The following is an 11030-nucleotide window of genomic DNA, read 5'->3' on the forward strand; positions in this document are numbered from 1 at the left end:
TTCTGTGACTATTCGTCCTTTGAAATATTTCAGTTGTAGTCATGGACTTCAAAACCAGAAATGACAGTAAAATATTTCATGCTGATGACCCCTTACCTGATGTAAAAAATGTCCTCAACTGTTTTTATAATAAAGACACAGATCATGTAGCAATGTTATACCTAAATACTTATATCGACGCATTTGTTCATCAGGAAGTTTGCAGAGGAGGGTGCTAGCTCAGTGTGAAAGAAGAAAATACTTGGGGATGTGAAAAGGTCAACATTTCTACTACTACCAGCCTTATTTAAGCCATCCAAAATCTTTCCTAAAGATTTCTCTTGAGCATAATCTCTTAATTGTCTTTCACAATGTGGGGGCTCTAGCTCATAGGCAGGAAACAGTTGTTTACTCTTTTCTGTAGTCCATTGTAGCAGTTACTGCTGCCCTAAGACCAATCACTTGTGTTTAGTGTGTATCTTCCATATGGAAAGATAAGGACACTTCAGCTTCCCCCAGTAGTTTGGTGCAGCTGCCAACCAACCTTTCTTGAAGAGGCAGGTATCCCTTATTTTCGGGGTGTATTTTCCCTGGCCTATATGCTCACTGCTGGTCTCTGATGCTTCTTGGTTTTTTGCTAGATAAACGAGCCTGCCCCAACGGTTACTACGTGTAAGGACACAACATACCGTAATCAAGTCATTGCTGATTACATTTGAAAACTTGGTAACTAAGCCATAGAATCTCACTTCATTCAGTTCTTGGTTCTTGTAATCTCCTTTCTCCGCATCTTATCCCTTTTATTCTTTACTTTTCAGTTACAATTAAGTTCTATAGGATATATTTCCTCTCTTGTACTTGAAAAGGCATCGCCTTCCTAGTTAACATTACTTGTGATCAGGGCACGAGATACTGAGATTCTTGCAATCAAAGATGCATTTTTATCATAAACATGCATTGAAATAATAGTTAATTTTTGGACCGTAATATTTGTAATGGAAGTTTGCTGTACTTTCAGTGTTGCTTCCTTTTGATCTGAATTTGCATTAAACTCAGAACTGATACTAGATTATGCAGAGTCCTCTTCATGTTTATATGATAGAGCTTCAAAATGTTCTCAAGATAATCACAGAAAAAAAGCTAGGGGGAAAAAAAAAAAGTAAATGAAGCTAAGAACTTTGTTTTATATGCAAAAGAATTTTTCAAGTTACCTGGTCAAATTCTGGAACTGATGAGGCAGAAAAAATTATGCCACTTTCCATCAATATAATAGTGGTGAATTCACGGAATCATGGAGTTTCAGAGTTGGAAGGGACCTCTAGAGATCACCTAGTCCAACTCCCCTGCTAAAGCAGGATTGCCTACAGCACATTACTCAGGACTGCATCCAGGCGGGTTTGAAAATCTCCAGGGAAGGGGACTCCACACCCTCCCTGGGCAGCCTGTGCCAGTGCTCTGTCACCCTCACCGTAAAGAAGTGTTTCCGTGTATTTGAACAGAACTTCCTGTGTACTAACTTGTGCCCGTTACCCCTCGTCCTGTCACTGGGAACCATTGAAAAGAACCTGGCTCCATCCTCCTTCAACCCACCCTTTAGATACTTGTACGTATTAATAAGGTCTGTTGATGGTGTTTTTAATGTCCTCAAAGTTAGTCATATTTTGCTTTAAAATCTTCTAATTATATTACACAAATGAAACTGATTAGACATGGTACCTTCAGCAAGCCAAAGAGTCAGCAAAAGCAAAATACTTGCATGTAAAATTGTAACTCTACCTGTAAGATTTCAGACAAGGGGCAACTATTAATTACATGGAAAATCCAACCAATAAGAGAACTGACATGTTTCTAGTCTTTATTACACTTCATTAAACTTTGGTTGCCCGCATTTAATAGACTTAATGCAGCCAAAAACAAGGTCACGTATCTAGAAGCGAAGACTGCGGACTATACTCAAACATCAGGCTACTTGTAGCCTTGAAATCAATTTTGGAAATTATATGGGAGATTAATAGAACTAAGTAGTGGTGTGCTGAGGGCAAAAAGATGTGTATTTCTTGATTACAATGGCAATGGCAATAGAATTTCACCTGTGCTTGCAGGACTGATGTGACCACTACTGGAAAAACAGCATCCAGTTTACAAAATAAGCCAAGCCATGAAGATAGGAAGCAAATACTACTATTGCTAAGGCAATGCTCTTTTGAGCTTGAAAAACAGGAAGCCTAGCTATCAAAATGAGATCTAATGGTGATGAAACTGATAGCTAGGTGTGGGCACACGCAGTTTTGGAAAAGGAACTATAATTTGTAAGTGTGGTTTTGCTGCCTACAATTTAGAGAGAGTGACGGGGTTCTTGAAGGAGAGACGGAAACAGGCAGCCGAGTGCAGGATACCTGTGGTCTGACTTACGGCAGCCCTGGAAAAACTACTGCACAACGCAAACAAGCAGATGGAAAAGTCCAAATATGGCAGGCAAAAATGCAGTATGAGCTGTGTGCTTAGCATGATAAGGACCGCAGCCGGAGCGCCTGCCCAGTGCGTGAAGTTAGCCAGGTGAGGAATACATGATGGCTGCCTAATAGATGTCGCAGGATAACCTGTAACGTGAAGCTTAGGAAAATGATCAGATTATTAGAAGGAAAAACCAAATTACACAGCCACTGGATGCAAGCAGCTGGAGTGCCTGGTGTTCGCAGGGCTCTCTGACCACCCCACCAGAGGCCCACTGAAGGAGCAGGGGTGGCTGGAGAATGCTGAGATGAGGATGCTCTCCGCCAAAGCGGGAGCAGAAAGAGTTCTGGGGTTGGCCTGCTGTGGAGAGAGTGTAAGCGGGTGCACTTTGGAGGTGCCAGCAGTGCCATCTGTGATGGTCCAGTAATGTGCAACACACTGGTAGTGCAGTGGTTAGAAGGACAGGTGGGGTCTGGAAAGACTAGTTAAGACTGTCAATCAGCTAGCACAGATTTTCCTATGGATATTAAGGTAGGTCCAGCAAGAGCTCTAAAAAACTTCTCAGGGTCTAGAAAATGCACAATATGAAAACATCCTGAGCAAGGAAATACTTCAAATTACATTATTAATAAATGACTGCACAGAAACATGCTCAATTTCTACTGATTTCAAATTAAATTTTGTTAAGCTTCTGCTTTAGTGCTTCCCTGAAGTGGAATGAATTCCTGAATTTGGGACTGACAAAATCAATCAAAGTTTTATCAGAAGAGAGTTAAGTCATGACTTCCATAAGGTCTAACCTGCAAATACAGACTTAATGAGGTGAAATGATTGGAATGTGAAGGACGCAAAACAAAATAGAATGGCAGCATGGTTCGAACATTTTAAAACAAGGACAATTGACGATTTACCAAGGGCTATGAAAATTCTCCAGTGTCTGTAGGTCTTTCAAACAAGCATGTCCTTCTTCAACAATAATGCTAACAGATGGGTGACATTTCTTGCCTGGAATATGATTAATGGTATAATTATGCTCATACTCTGTCAAGCCTTAAAAAGGATTAATTCTTTCTTTCCCCTTTAAATAGAAAGCGTTGCCTCACCTATACAGTGGAGTTAAAAAAGTTATTCCAAGCACCATCTTTTTGAACAATTGCAGCTTCTATGTCTGACATGATTCATTCTTGCAAAGTCAAAGATTTAAACCTGTTCAGCTATCTCCCATTGTCCATTCAAAATACCAGTGTTCTCCATAAAAGGAAGGCACAGCAACAAGTCAAGATTTTTCTGCTCTGGTTTTGCATATAGGTTTCAAGCTTCATCAGCCCAGGATCACACAGCAGTAAGTGTAGGAAGTCATTTTCATGTTTAGTGTCACCTAGAAACCATAAAGCTTTTTGGTAATTTGTACCGGCAATTACACTAAGCTGGACTCCGTAATTTCTCACTGTCTTTTCCCTTTCTGGTACATAGAAAAAGAGAACAAAAAGTACAGACTTCCGTTTTTTAAAACCTCCAGAATCAGTTTAGCTGAGACAGATTTTCCTGGACTAAGTTAGGTTTTAAGAAGAGGACTTGCTCCTTGGCACCATGTAGCTATGAAAACCCTCGCTCGCTGAGAGAAGACACACACAGCACTCGTCTTTTGCATCCATTTTTGCTGGGGGAACAATATCCTGCATTACAGCAATGTTTTTCAATCACACCGTTCCCGCTCTGAATGCACGTTGCGTGCCACTGCTCTTTACGACACTGTAAGGTCTCTGCAGGCAGAGAAACCTGCAGAAAGGGAACAGTGCTAATTCTGAATCACTCAGCCTCCTTGATCTCACTCTGCCTTGCTCGTCACTTGTCAAAGGTACAAGGAGTTATTCACCCAAGTAGAAAGCTAGCACTGCTCCTCATTGCTGAGAGCAGCTTCAGCAAATGCTGTCTGCTAGCATCTAAGATTGCTGCAGCGACTCCCGTAGTGCCAGAAACCGTTCTCATTTCACAGCAGCTTGCCCCGGTACTGGCTTTAGCAGCAGCAGCCTGTGCCACAAACAAGCATCGTGAGCTCTGCCTTCCAAAAACTGGCATTAAGAAGCAACGTTTTCCAGCTGTCCAAAGTAAGTCGGCATGCTGACAGCAAAAAGTAAATCGCTTTGGCTTTGCAAATTCTCAATGATCATGTCATTGCAAGCTGGGAGTGGAGGAAAATGTTCAGCAGGACCCCCTACTGAAATCAGCAGGGAACTCCAAAAAATGGCTGGACTCTTTCAGTGTGACAGAAAGAGATCAAGAGATTTAAGCATTTTTCACTGTTATGGATTAGGAAAGTTAGCACTTCAATACATCATTTGTTTGTTTTAATTGTTTCTTCCTAATATTCAATCTGAACCTGCCCTCTTCCAGTTTAAAGCCATTCCCCTCGTCCTATCACTACATGCCCGAGTAAAAAGTCCTTCCCCAGCTCTCCTGTAGGCCCCCTTTAGCTACTGGGAGGTCGCAATAAGATCTCCCCGGAGCTTTCTCTTCTCCAGGCTGAACAGCCCCAACTCTTTCAGCCTCTCCTCATAGGAGAGGTGCTCCAGCCCTCGGATCATCCTCATGGCTCTCCTCTGGACACGCTCCAGCAGGTCCATGTCCTTCTTCTGTTGGGGACTCCAGAACTGGATGCAGTACTCCAGGTGGTGTCTCATGAGAGTGGAGCAGAGGGGCAGAATCACCTCCTTTGACCTTCTGGCCACACTTCTTTTGATGCAGCCCAGGATACGGTTGGCCTTCTGGGCTGTGATTGCACATTGCTGGCTCATGTTGAGCTTCTCATCAATCAGCACACCCAGGTCCTTCTTCTCAGGGCTGCTCTCCAGCCATTCCCCGCTGAGCCTGTATTTGTGCTTGGGATTGCCCCACCCAGATGTAGGACCTTGCACTTGGCCTTGTTGAACTGCATGAGGTTGACTTGGGCCCACCTCTGCAGCCTGTCCAGGTCCCTCTGGATAGCACCCCTCCCTTCCAGCGTGTCTACCTCGCCAAACAGCTTGGTATCATCGGCAACCTTGCTGAGGGTGCACTCGACCCCACTGTCCATGTCACTGACAAAGATGTTGAACAGTACAGGCCCCAGTACCGACCCCTGAGGAATGCCACTCGTCACTGCTCTCCACTTGGACATCGAGCCATTGACCACAACTCTTTGAGTGCGACCGTCCAGCCAGTTCTTTATCCACCAAGTGGTCTATTTGTCGAAACCATGTCTCTTCAATGTAGAGACCGGGATATCGTGTGGGACAGTGTCAAACGCTTTGCACAAATCCAAGTAGATGACATCAGTTGATCTTCCCTTATCCACTGCCGCTGTGACCCCTTCATAGAAGGCCACCAAATTTGTCAGGCATGACTTGCCCTTGGTGAAGCCATGCTGGCTGTCACCAATCACCTCTTTGTTTTCTACGTGCCTCAGCAGAGTTTCCAGGAGGATCTGCTCCATGATCTTGCCAGGCACAGAGGTGAGACTGACTGGCCTGTAGTTCCCTGGGTCTTCCTTGTTTCCCTACTTGAAAATAGGGGTTACAGATCTTAAAAAGTCTTGAGGTGAACTTCTCCCTGGTGTGTAATATTGAACTTGCACAGCTCACAGACTAATGGAATCAGATGTTTATTATTTACCCAGGTCCATAAAGACATAATATAAATTTTAGTAAACTTCACAGAGCTTTCATGGTCAATCAGAAATTTTAACATACTCCACCCCCTCCATACTTTTTTAGCTGTGAAAAAGCATGGGTAACAGTCAGTTCTGCTGCTCAATGCTATCATCTCTTTTCCTCCCACACCCTGTTTTCCCAGGCCTCACGTTTTTAAGCTGTAGCCCAGAAGCAGCCTGAGAGTAGGGCAGCAGTTATCAGTCGGAAAGGGATAGTCAGCAATCATTCAGGGATAACCAGCAAAATTAATGTCAGGCAGTGCAGTTGGTTGCAGTAAAGATGGTGTGCATTGCCAGAGCAAAGGAAAATAGTAAAAGCTGTTTAAGGTTTATTTTCTGTTCTACTGAATCAGGAATTTAATCATGCTGGACACGAGCAGAGAAGCGCTGTGCCTGCCCTGGGGCAATAGCAGGAGCTTTCTACCCTCTTCTTTTTGGTAGGAACTCGTTGTTACCCGGAAATAGGAGTGCCTACATCCCAGCACTGACCTACTGGGATGCTCAATATGCAGTAATGAAAGCATTTGGCAAAGGGCTCCAAATTAATTGTAGCTAGAAGTTTAGCCTCTGCCTGAAGCTGGCACTCAAAATATTTCTGCAAGGATTACAAGCAAAGAGAATTCTAGGGAACAACAGGGGTAGTGTAAGAAATCTGACTTCTGCTCCTTTCTTTCAGTCTCCTGCTTGCTAAGGGACGTTATTGCAGCTGCTGAGAAAGGGCCTGAAGCAATGTCACCTTCAACAATGTCGCCTGCAGCAGCGTTACCTGCTCTGCTGAGTCTCTGGAACCAGCAGTGAGCTGGTGTGTAAGCTCCTTTCCTAAGGAAGCAGAGGTTTGTCAGCAAACTGATCCCATAGCTTTTAAAACATGAATGTGAGCGTGAACCTAAAAAAATACCTCCAAACCATCTACTGTATTCCTCTATCGACGGATAGCCCACAATACCTTTGGTGTACTTTACACCACTAGTTAATCATAAATTTACTTCCAATTGTGTCCTTCCCGTATTTGCAACGTCCTTAATTTCTGATTGCCATCACAAATATTTCATCATGATCATTTGAGACAATTGTACTGCAAGTTTATCAAAAATGCAGGTGTCAGAACTACCCAGCCTCGCAGCCCTCATCAAAACAGTCCCGGCTGTCTGTAAACACATTCCAGTCCAACACTCTGAGGTGCGGCAAGACTATCACCTTTTACCCAATTAGTAAACACAATTGATTTGTGTGGCAAAGAGAAAAGACTCTTATTTCCATTATGCCAACTGATAAATTTCTCATAAACAGGTCTCTCAGGAGGGACCAGTTCTACCCCACTTACACATCATCTTTAACAGAAACCTTTCCATAATCAATACAAGTTCGATCTAAGTGTGCTTCTCAAAACCTTCTCTTTTTCAAAATGCAGGGTATGCTTGTGGAGTAAAAAATAGTCCTGTTTTCCAAGATTGTATCAATACCAATAAAAAAATAAGCTGTCCCAAGATGAAGTGACACAGAGCAGCCAACCCATAGCCTCCCTCTAGAGCAGAATGGCTGTGCGACATTACGTTGCAGCTGGCCTTTGGTCTGAATACTATATGCTCTATTTTCTGCATTCTCCTGGCAGTGGTACGCTATTATAGCAGTAGATGTTTTACCCTGTTGTTTGTTTCCTCAGTTCTGTTAAGGTTAATACCAGTTTTCTTTTCCTAGTTAGCCTGAAAGGAAATCCCAGCAAAATCTTGACTTTTCAGTGCTTCTTGCAGAGCCGGTGTCCATCATGGCCAAACGAGCAAGCAGGACATTTAGAAGCCACTGCCAAATTGCCATCTTCCTTCTCAACATCACATGAAAAGTGAGATGGGGAGAGAGATCCATTGCTTCTGCCAGAGCTGGAGAGTCTGAAAAGCAATGGGGTCAGCTCCCAAAATCCTCTATGATTGCACTGAGCGCTGGATTGAAGTATTTGGAGGAGAAACTCCACCTTCTTCCGTGAAAGGGTGCTCAGTTCTACATTTGATACAAGATGCAATGAGTATAGAAAATGGAACTGAAGATTTTATTCTGAATGCCTGGAGCACTCTTCAGCACTGGATAACTTCCTGACATTTCTGTGGCATTCAGCAATGTAGAATCTCCCATGAAGACGTGTCTTCTTAATACCTGTGATTGTTTTGAAGTCCATCCTGTAAAAGCAAAAACATCCCACCTATCATCTGTAGTTTGTGCAGTGATCAGGTCATGTTACTACTGGCTCCCATAAAAAATGTGTTTTAATTGCCCGACGGAGATGACACATGCGTCTTCAAGGCTCCTGACTGATCCAAAGCCAAATATTCCAGTAAATGGCAATAATCAAAATCCATTAAGTGGATGGACCAGTTGTGGCTTGTTTTCCCTAGCTTTTTACTGTTATGTTTTTCATTAGTAAGAAGGCAGATCTGTTCCTCATAACTTCGTTAGCATTTATCAGAAAGCTGTATCTGCTCTAGTGAGGCCATCAGAGTACCCAGGAGATACATATAAAGACTGAAACAAGCAACCTCGTTGCGACTAGGTTTGTAAATTTGCTTATCTTCTAACTTCTGGTCACCATGACACAGGGCAGATGGCTAGATTTCTTTCAGTGTGATTTGATTACTACTTGTTTTTGTCTCTTCTGCAAGACAGCACATGAGACTCCACACTGAGTTAGCTGGGAAGGACCTCGTCCTAATAGTCTCACCAAGGTAATCTTGTTACTCCATGGTCCAGTGCCCTCTCCACTGCTCCTAGTAGTAAAGAAAAAGCCAATGTACACAGTTGAAATTCAGTTAAACTAAGGCAGTCTGATTTTTTTCTATTTAAAATAGAAATCTCATAGCAACAAGCATGGTGGAAATACCAACATGGGCAAACAGCTTCAGTTAGGGATGGAAAAACGATAGCAGTTCAGATCCAGGACTGGGATTTAGTATTTAATCCTCAGTCTTGCAACACACTTCACTAGAAGTTCAGGCAAACCAAATTATTTCTTCCTGGTTTCTACTTCTGCCTCTATTACTCCATGTTTATTACTTAGAAAGCTCCCCAAACCTCTCTCAGCTTTGGTCTGCCTGGTGCAATACATGCAGGGACTCAGTTTCTGCCTCGGGCAGTTTTCATTCAGCTGGAGGAGAACTGAAGGAAACAGTAGCGTTCGGGCTGCCGGGATGCATTGCAACTTCTTATAACAAGCACCAGGAGCTGCAGGGGAAATCCTTTGATTCATTCTCTACACCACGAAAGCTGCTTGGCAGAAACGTGTCACTACCCAGCGGGGAGGCCAGGGCAGCAGCTAAGAGCCTGGCTCCGGATCCGGGAACGCCCCGAGACGAGGAGACATCCCCACCTTTCCAAAGCCCTGGCTTTCTCAGAGGGAGGGAGGTTGTCCAAGCGCTTTGTACGTTAAAGAAATCAAGGATGCTTGAGTCTTCCCACGCAACAGCTGCTGAGCGGCGCCAGCACACCCAGGGAAGTTGCCCATTGAATGAAAAGCTCTTCAGAAACAGAATAGGAAGTTAAAATCACAAAATGGATGGACTAAACCTGCTGCAGCTTTTTGACATTTTAAATCTGTTGCCAGCAGTGCAGGAGGAAGTAGAGAGACTTGTCAGTCACAGAGTTACAAGGACAGCAGATGACTGAGACTTTGGTCATACTGACTTATGCTGAACCTCACTGTTCATTCCCTTTTTTCACAGCTACTCCATTTCTCTGTTATTTGTCCAGGTTGTAAGAGCTTCGGACTTATCTTATTTCCTCTGCATCTTTTCAGTAATATAAAGAGGACAAAAATAGCAGAGTAGCAGATTCAACATGAACCTTCCAGTGTGTAATAAGCACGTCTACGGAGCCAAAAACTTACAGTGGGTGAAATCCACGTTCTATTTCAATATCTAAAAACATAAATCATGTGGATGTGCACCAGACGAATATATTGCAATATACAGTAAAGTTAGAACACTAAACCAAGCAGGCTGCTCCGAAGGAGCATGAGCGTGATAGGCGCTGATAGTAACTGAGGCTACTGCATAAACCTGGAGCAGTCTTGGCTCTGTAACTAACCACAAATGAGCACACACACTGCTTGGACTCACTTTCATCCGTACATTTGTATTCATTTCCAAATGAGACCTCTTCGGGCAGGCTAGCTCATGATTTTGCATCTAATCTCAAGGGCTGCTTATAATCTTGTCTGATTTCCATTCACCAAAATGGGTGTCTCTAGCTAAATAGTTTTAGCTGGTTTAACTGGCTGGGTGGTTTTATCTATGAGGCATCCAACATTGCCAGGAATTTTCCTCTCCGGGAAACATCTCATCAGCACAGCTGAGGCAAACCTCAGACACATTGATCCAGCTGTACATCCAGAAGTTCATCCATCCCCAAGCCGGCCAGCAGAAGCTGGAGACTGAAGATGGACATTTGTGTTCAGTGAGGAGAGTCATCTTTTGGTGGGTGTGGGGGGAAGAGAAGTGTACGAGCAACCTGCCAGTTTGGCCACAGTAGCGAGCCGGGGGCCTCTGCTCCCACTGCCACATGCAGAACAAGGACAGTCTTGCATCTCAGGGGAGGTGAAGGTAAAGGTAAGATTTGCCTCTCATCTGCTCTGTGTTTCAGTATTTCAAAAGCAGAAAGCAGAGCAGCCAAGACATGCTCCGCGCCATTTTCCTAAATATATTTGTTTCTATGTGTTTTTTCTTTTCCTTTTTATTTTTTTCTCTGTGCCATCTGAGGTTTTGTGCTTGTGAGACCTTGCTGTGGGCTAACCCCAGCCAGCAGCTCAGCCCCACGAGCTGCGTGCTCAGCACCCCCCAGTGGGATGGGGGGAGAATTGGAAAGGTAAAAGTGAGAAAAGTTGTGAGTTGAGATAAAGACAGTTTAATAGGGAAAGTAAAGCTGT

Source organism: Vanellus vanellus, assembly GCF_965231255.1.
Source record: "Vanellus vanellus genome assembly, chromosome: 3".
NCBI classification, from domain to species: Eukaryota; Metazoa; Chordata; class Aves; order Charadriiformes; family Charadriidae; genus Vanellus; species Vanellus vanellus.